At 33.2% G+C, this 9,109-nt stretch overlaps 3 long non-coding RNA genes across 3 annotated transcripts; 2 read left to right on the top strand and 1 right to left on the bottom strand.

Moving 5' to 3' along the window:
* The first annotated feature begins 742 nt into the window (after nucleotides 1–742).
* On the top strand, nucleotides 743–1,864 carry LOC133518679 (uncharacterized). Its single transcript, XR_009799511.1, has 2 exons — nucleotides 743–1,066; nucleotides 1,624–1,864. It is a non-coding gene; the product is annotated as an uncharacterized LOC133518679 (long non-coding RNA).
* Nucleotides 1,865–6,260: 4,396 nt separating this feature from the next.
* LOC133518664 (uncharacterized) lies at nucleotides 6,261–7,392 on the top strand. The gene is made up of 2 exons (XR_009799508.1): nucleotides 6,261–6,583; nucleotides 7,151–7,392. It is a non-coding gene; the product is annotated as an uncharacterized LOC133518664 (long non-coding RNA).
* Nucleotides 7,392–9,002, bottom strand: LOC133518671 (uncharacterized). The gene is made up of 3 exons (XR_009799509.1): nucleotides 8,747–9,002; nucleotides 8,502–8,634; nucleotides 7,392–8,405 (listed from the first exon to the last, which is right to left on the bottom strand). It is a non-coding gene; the product is annotated as an uncharacterized LOC133518671 (long non-coding RNA).
* Nucleotides 9,003–9,109: the final 107 nt, after the last annotated feature.

Genomic DNA, 9,109 nt, shown 5'->3' with positions numbered 1-9,109 from the left:
TTTCTGTTGATCTTTTATCAAAGTATTCTTTCCATAAAATGTATTATTTTATGTTAATAATAAATAAATAATAATAATAATAAGACGTAATTAGAGTGACAGAGAAAAATGCCCGCAATTGACGAACTTCAATTTTCCCGGTAGGGGCCCTGATGTAGTTATTTTCCGACAGATCAACCTAACCATTTCAAAATTATTTAAACATTTACAGTATTTAAATTAATAATAATGGCAATAATTTTCATATTTTAAGTCATAGACGTATAATGTTTAGGTTTAAGTGAATGTTAATACGGCCTGATCTGGCAACATTACACATCGCCATTTTTGTTTCTGGAGGAAATCACGCTGCGCCTATGGAGTGTGGAATTAAAAGGAATGAAATCACTTATGGTAGAACTGTTGCAAGAGTGTCCAGAGGGCCTGCCGCGAACCACGTTCGACGTGTTGCCTCTCTGTCACACTTATGTACATATTTACAAGTGCAACAGAGAGGCAACACGTCGAACGTGGTTCGCGGTAGGCCCTCAGCTCTCAGTTATTATAAATAAAAGTTCCAAATCTCTCCAGAGAAGCGCGTGCGCTGTCTATGATTTGTTTTTTTTTTTTTCAAGTATTCTAGGTATTGTACCTATTTAAGGTTTTTTGATGACACTTTTTGGTACATAGAGATTTCATTCCTTTATACATTGATGTAAGTAAAAGGCCTTTATAGCTTTAGCTTAGCTGTAAAACGTATAGTCTGTCAAGCAAAGTCTGTCAGTAGCAATGTAAAGCAAACTGAAGTATGGCAACACTCACAGAGCAGTATTGCGCTAAGAAAAGCAGCAATGTACATCGAACCGAAACATATTTTTTTCCGCTGAGCGCGCTCTTCGTACGTCAACTAAAATTGCCGCTCGCGGTTTATTGAAGCATTTGGAAATTGTTATTATTATGAGAGGGACAATTTAAACTGGAGTAAAAACGATGTCAATCATTATGATAAACGAGATCAAAAAATACCTATTTGCAAACGGACTATGCTGGAGAAAATAATGTTTGAATCAAATCATTGCTTCCGCAGGTAGCTGGATTTTAATATTTTATCAGATTTCTCGGTTGGAATTCAATATTAAAGATATATCACGATAAAATGCAATACAAATGCTCCTTTATGCAACCTTCAAAAGCTAATTAGACATATTTAGGTAGGTACAATCGAAAAATATATCAATAGATTGAATTAAAATAAAGGTTTGTATGCTTAGTAAAAGGTGGACGCAAAAGGCGAGCGCTCGCATTCTTAACCTTTGGTATGCTTAGGAGCAGATCTGCTACATATATATTTAACTTAAACATGATGATGTCATAGCTAAATAATTGTAAAGGTTAAGGCATTTGCACTTGAGTACTTTTTACCAAACGAGCTGTTAGTAGGTACCTATACTACTGAATTTAACTAGAATAAAACAATCCATTGTTTTATTTAGGTAAAAATTAAAACCTAGGTAAGTAACCCCTGAGCCATCACTGGCAGCGGTAGCCCTGGTAGGGTATCACTGTAACTATTCTTGTCACAATTGCAAATATCAAATATCTGGACTATTTACATCATTTTGATATGGTTTTATTCTGTTTTAGCAAACTTAGAAGACAAATAGGGAGCAAAGAGAACATGAGCACCATGGTAGAAACCTGTTTTTAACATCAGTTCAGAAACTGAAGAAGCCCAAAGAAAATAATTATGCCACTTGTTAATTGTAAATTAAAGTATTTCTCTTGAACAATGTCACATTCACATACCAGTGTAATTTTGAAATGGTTTTACAATATACTTATATAAATATACAGATTAAAAATAAATAAAACACAACTGCAGATATTTTGGTGTTCATTTAATTTCAAGGCAATTAAGATACGGGTCACTTTAGCTTACTTACACTTAATTCAGGCCATTCATAGAAAAAATATCATTAAGTTACCAATGTTACTGGTCCACTTCAACCAAGCATCAGAATACTTTGTACCTAGTCACTTATTGCATCTTAAGCATAAAACAGATCTGTTTGAAAATTTGTAATTTCTAGTTTAAAGTTTCCATTCCAAGTTTCAAAATTTATTCTTATAGTAGTAGTTACACATAAAACTTAGTCTAAAGCAATTTGCCTAATTTATAGTACAGATATATTCCAATTCCAATATCTCTGAGACCACTCTTACATGCTAGCTTGGTAAGGTTTTGCTCACACTACTGTTTTTATACAGGCTAAAAATGTTAGATATTTACATGTATCGGCTAGATCATATTTTATATGTAGATATTTAAAAAAGTCATTTAGATATCAGGAGAATGCTGTTAAGAAATTTTATTAACTTTCACATTAGTCTATTCAAGACTTGTCAGGAACTGACACAATTTCAGGTACTCAAAATATTAATAAAAGATACCTTGACAATGGAAACTTAACAACTTCCACTCATGTGAGTAATATGGAGTTATATTGTGTGATAAAAGAAGGTATGATTTAAATGTTAAAATATTTTTCTAAAATTATGCACACTGAATAAATTATTTTAATTTATTGAACAAACAGGTAAAGCGACTTAAAACTTCTCTTAAATAGGTACATATCAACTTCAGAAAGTATAAACTAGGATTTTCCATAGGTATACTTGTGCAATAGCTGAGTGCATGAAACAAATCAGCCTAAATAATATATTTTCGTGATGATTAACAAACGGACAACTTTTACAACAATAATCTAAACTATTGTCCCAATTTTTTTAGTTTTTTTAATTAACAAGTTTATTTTTCGTCTTGTTTGCGTTGTACACGTATGTACGTAAACCGCCGTAGGTAAGTTTTGTATGAAGAGAAACTTACGAACGCCTTATATTGGGCGAGTTTTAATCCTGCAACAAACATATGGAAGTATTAGGTAGATGTTGCGAAAGAAAGTAGGTATAATCAAGGTTCTTAAACGTCTTAAGATTGTTTAAAAAAGTTACCTTTGAAAATATTTGAGGACTTCGTCTGTTGATATTGGGAACAATCGAATCAGTTGCGGTTTCGAGGGCACAATTCGTGGTCTTATTGGATATATTTAGGCACACGTTTTATCTTTATTTAAGCCTTTTAACCCTGAAACAGAAAAAAACTGCACATTATCTTAAAAAGTCTCCGGGATCTTGCAGTAATTATCATAACCTCAAAATTTTCTAATGGTTAAGATCAACGAGCATGATTTTACTTACATTGTAGGCATCTTGACTTTGCTTATGGTCATGCACAATATGATTTAATATATTGATATTTATTTTAATGCTGGGAGCAGAAATTTCTCTTGAATTAGCACCGATTCGGAATGTAAACAAACAAGATGGACAATCCACATTCTACAGATAAAACACAGATTACACGCGATTTTGGAATTATTCGAACACAGTGTTGCTAGCCCGCGATTTTTCAAATTTGCCGCGTTTTTCTACTGACAAGATTTGCTTGACCAACTATAGTGATTATATGCTCTTTGCTGAGCTGCGCCGATACGTGGAGGGAGCACGGACTTAGAAAATAATCCGGATAGTGTACATTGGCCAAAAGTGTGTCCACATGAGAAGTCTAAAATGGGTCGTTGCATCTCTTTCTAATTAGGGTGAACATGACCATAATGTGGGATATAAGGATAATATTTAAAATATAGTTTGGCCAGGATCATTTCTCATTCGTGCATAGTCAGAGAAAATATTAGTCTTTTCGCTGTGCTAGTATTATGGCCCCTGAAAAGGGATAGATATAGTTTTTTCTCTTCTGTAAAACGCATCACAAAGCCTTACTTAATTAAGTCGTTCTAAAAGCTGTTACTGATAGGCGTACCGGATCGCTAGCATGGTCGATCGTGAGGAAGGTGGTCCGCCATAACGTCTATCAACAACACAGGTATGAGTAAGAGAGAGAGGAGAGAGAGAGAGAGATATGCTGACAGGACCAGGGTCGCGGTCCGCTCCGCCCGTTTATTATATTTTTAACCAGGGCGCTTGTCACTGGAGCGTAGATATTAGAGAGAAACATATTACCTTTTTCTTACGATAGTATTATGGAGCTTGTTAGAGTCGAGCCTACCGCGAACACCGAATTTCGCAAATTGCGAGCATCTTTCTCTGTCACTCAAAAAAACAACGCGACATTACGTTTTAAATAATTTGTTACCTGCTTGATTTATATTTTCTAATTTAAAAATTAAGATGTTACGATGCCGAACATGTGTTTGATAATAAATAAATAGCAGCCGTCGTTGAACTCAAAAATGGTCACGTTTTTTCATTTGTAGTCTGCCTCTTTCGCACTCATGGTATGTTCATATACGTGATGGCTTCCGTTTTGCACAGTTTAATCATTGACTCATCGTAGATCAGTGACTGCAACTAAAGTTTTCGAATTCGCCGCCTTTTTCTACAGACGGAAATGTGTGTTCCACCTATATCGAATCGGTTAAATCGAAAAACCGTTTCAGTATTAAAATATAATGTATAAAAGTAAGTCTGGAATGCTTATGGACTTTGGATTTCAATTTTGGCAATTACTTATTCTGTAATAAGCGCCAATTACATCCACACTTCCCAATTTTGGGCCCAAAATCAGTCGCGATTTAGGGCTTGATAATTGTTTTCGTTTCACGGAATATCAGCACATCGTTAACAATATTTAAAATGCAAAAAATACTTTGTTTCTAATAGCAAAAAATGTTCAATGTTTGATATTTTTTGCATATGAACCATTTTTTACATTTCAAATATTGTAATGATATTTGGTGATATTTGCTGATATTTGGTGAAACGGGAAAGTATTGTTTTTCGGGCCCGAAATCGGGTCTGATATCAGGCCTGATAAAGTGTTGACATAGTTGGCACTATAGCTCTCATTCGACCAATTTATTCATGCCAAAATAAAGACATACCTATTTAGATGAACTTACTTTTAAGTACTTAATAAGAATTGGTAAAACTAATTCACATCGTGTTGACATCATAGTCACCCTAGTGAGTTTGACAATTATCGTCTTGCATTTTTATCGTAAAATTGTATGATTGTGGTTCACCTGTGAAAACTAGTGAAAGGATATAAATACCACGATCAGCAAAACTTTCACTTCTACAACCTGTCACACAACATTTTTTACCCATTATTTAAAATATTTCGCAATCAAATGCTGAGCGTCGCTATTCACGTATTTTGAAAATATCTCCAAAATATGTCATCAAGTTGGGGATACCAATTAATTTTCAAAATTTCTACAATGTCATATTATAATAGTTATAATTTTTTGTTGTGCACGTGCTTGGTTTAATCAGTTAGTCTGGCTAGCCAAATACTGTCATCAGATTTTTCCTCATTGTATCACCAATTGTCTATGATTAAAAAAAACCTAAAGGCTGTTGTCAATTTATGTCATTCATTCAAATTGTTCGCGGTTTATAAGGGGTTTATTTTAAATAATATTAATAATGACTATACCGAGTGGGGTCTGCAAACTATTACATATTTAAGCTCGTAAATATTTACGACAATGTGCGAAGTTGTCGTGAAGCGTTGTTTAACGAAAAACTGCTATGTTTACAAGTCGTAAACAATTTAGTAGGTTGGTGGTCGGTTACTATTTTGATACTTTTAGTACTAGTTCTAACATTGGCCTATAACTTTAATTAAGTACGTGAATTTATTAATTCCTGAATCTCATGAACAGGAAGTGTGTAAAGAAACGGATAAACTAGAAGTTCTGGAAAATATAAATAAATCCAAACATTGTAACGTAACGAGTTACTGAAAACCAATATTTAAAAGAAATCTGTGGAGTGAAGTGACTGGTACGTAGTAATTTGATTTCACAATATCAAATATATAAAAATATCTTGGCGAAATATGTCTATATAATGTCTTTGTATTTTACATAGTGATAGAAATGATGTGAGCTGATTTTGAGTGCACGTCAACTTATATTTAACTGATTTCCTTAGGTACCTTTCGTGTGCACAGAAAATCAAAAATATGTTCTAGTATCAAAACTATAATTCCTACTATACAAAGTGTGACTAGCCCAAGATTTTTTTAATTTCACGCCAAAATCTTGTGTAATATTTCGGTAGCCAGACTCTAATAATATTGATATCATAATTATTTACAAATTACTTAAAAGAGAGAGAACCGCACTCTGAATATAGCACTATAAATGTATAAGAAGGCATTTAATTTGTGTAGTATTATGTGTAGTACAAGTATAGTCTGTCAAGCAAAGTCTGTCAGTAGCAATGTAAAGCAAACTGAAGTATGGCAACACTCACAGAGCAGTATTGCGCTAAGAAAAGCAGCAATGTACATCGAACCGAAACATTTTTTTTCCGCTGAGCGCGCTCTTCGTACGTCAACTAAAACTGCCGCTCGCGGTTTATTGAAGCATTTGGAAATTGTTATTATTATGAGGGACAATTTAAACTGGAGTAAAAACGATGTCAATCAATATGATAAACGAGATCAAAAAATACCTATTTGCAAACGGACTATGCTGGAGAAAATAATGTTTGAATCAATTCATTGCTTCCGCAGGTAGCTGGATTTTAATATATTATCAGATTTCTCGGTTGGAATTCAATATTAAAGATATATCACGATAAAATGCAATACAAATGCTCCTTTATGCAACCTTCAAAAGCTAATTAGACATATTTAGGTAGGTACAATCGAAAAATATATCAATAGATTGAATTAAAATAAAGGTTTGTATGCTTAGTAAAAGGTGGACGCAAAAGGCGAGCGCTCGCATTCTTAACCTTTGGTATGCTTAGGAGCAGATCTGCTACATATATATTCAACTTAAACATGAAGATGTCATAGCTAAATAAATGTAAAGGTTAAGGCATTTGCACTTGAGTACTTTTTACCAAACGAGCTGTTAGTAGGTACCTATACTACTGAATTTAACTAGAATAAAACAATCCATTGTTTTATATAGGTAAATATTAAAACCTAGGTAAGTAACCCCTGAGCCATCACTGGCAGCGGTAGCCCTGGTAGGGTATCACTGTAACTATTCTTGTCACAATTGCAGGGCTTATTAAATATCAAATATCTGGACTATTTACATCATTTTGATATGGTTTTATTCTGTTTTAGCTAACTTAGAAGACAAATAGGGAGCAAAGAGAACATGAGCACCACGGTAGAAAGCTGTTTTTAACATCAGTTCAGAAACTGAAGAAGCCCAAAGAAAATAATTATGCCACTTGTTAATTGTAAATTAGTGTATTTCTCTTGAACAATGTCACATTCACATACCAGTGTAATTTTGAAATGGTTTTACAATATATTTATATAAATATACAGATTAAAAATAAATAAAACACAACTGCAGATATTTTGGTGTTCATTTAATTTCAAGGCAATTAAGATACGGATCACTTTAGCTTACTTACACTTAATTCAGGCCATTCATTGAAAAAATATCATTAAGTTACCAATGTTACTGGTCCACTCCAAGCATCAGAATACTTTGTACCTAGTCACTTATTGCATCTTAAGCATAAAACAGATCTGTTTGAAAATTTGTAATTTCAAGTTTAAAGTTTCCATTCCAAGTTTCAAAATGTATTCTTATAGTAGTAGTTACACATAAAACTTAGTCTAGAGCAATTTGCCTAATTTATAGTACAGAGATATTCCAATATCTCTGAGACCACTCTTACATGCTAGCTTGGTAAGGTTTTGCTCACACTACTGTTTTTATACAGGTATATGTATTGGCTAGATCATATTTTATATGTAGATATTTAAAAAAGTCATTTAGATATCAGGAGAATGCTGTTAAGAAATTTTATTAACTTTCACATTAGTCTATTCAAGACTTGTCAGGAACTGACACAATTTCAGGTACTCAAAATATTAATCAAAGATACCTTGACAATGGAAACTTAACAACTTCCACTCATGTGAGTAATATGGAGTTATATTGTTTCTGGATAAAAGAAGGTATGATTTAAATAATAAAATATTTTTCTAAAATTATGCACACTGAATAAATTATTTTAATTTATTGAACAAACAGGTAAAGCGACTTAAAACTTCTTTTAAATAGGTACATACCAACTTCAGAAAGTATAAACTAGGATTTTCCATAGGTATACATGTGCAATAGCTGAGTGCATGAAACAAATCAGCCTAAATAATATATTTTCGTGATGATTAACAAACGGACAACTTTAACAATAATAATCTAAACTATTGTCCCAATTTTTTTAGTTTTTTTAATTAACAAGTTTATTTTTCGTCTTGTTTGCGTTGTACATGTACACGTATGTACGTAAACCGCCGTAGGTAAGTTTTGTATGAAGAGAAACTTTTACGAACGCCTTATATTGGGCGAGTTTTAATCCTGCAACAAACATATGGAAGTATTAGGTTGATGTTGCGAAAGAAAGTAGGTATAATCAAGGTTCTTAAACGTCTTAAGATTGTTTAAAAAAGTCACCTTTGAAAATATTTGAGGACTTCGTCTGTTGATATTGGGAACAATCGAATCAGTTGCGGTTTCGAGGGCACAATTCATGGTCTTATTGGATATATTTAGGCATACGTTTTATCTTTATTTAAGCCTTTTAACCCTGAAACAGAAAAAACTGGACATTATCTTAAAAATTCTCCGGGATCTTGAAGTAATTATCATAACCTCAAAATTTTCTAATGGTTAAGATCAACGAGCATGATTTTACTTACATTGTAGGCATCTTGACTTTGCTTATGGTCATGCACAATATTATTTAATATATTGATATTTATTTTAATGCTGGGAGCAGAAATTTCTCTTGAATTAGCACCGATTCGGAATGTAAACAAACAAGATGGACGATCCACATTCTACAGATAAAACACAGATTACACGCGATTTTGGAATTATTCGAACACAGTGTTGCTAGCCCGCGATTTTTCAAATTTGCCGCGTTTTTCTACTGACAAGATTTGCTTGACCAACTATATATTGGTATAAATACTACTACAATGGTATGTTTTTAACATTGGCAACATGTGCGAGTGAGACACTGCGACCCACCTTTGCTATCTCAAGTGGACCGTTTTCTC

The sequence above is a fragment of the Cydia pomonella genome, chromosome 1, assembly GCF_033807575.1.
Source record: "Cydia pomonella isolate Wapato2018A chromosome 1, ilCydPomo1, whole genome shotgun sequence".
Lineage (NCBI taxonomy): Eukaryota > Metazoa > Arthropoda > Insecta > Lepidoptera > Tortricidae > Cydia > Cydia pomonella.
This window is presented reverse-complemented; position numbering and strand designations above follow the sequence as displayed.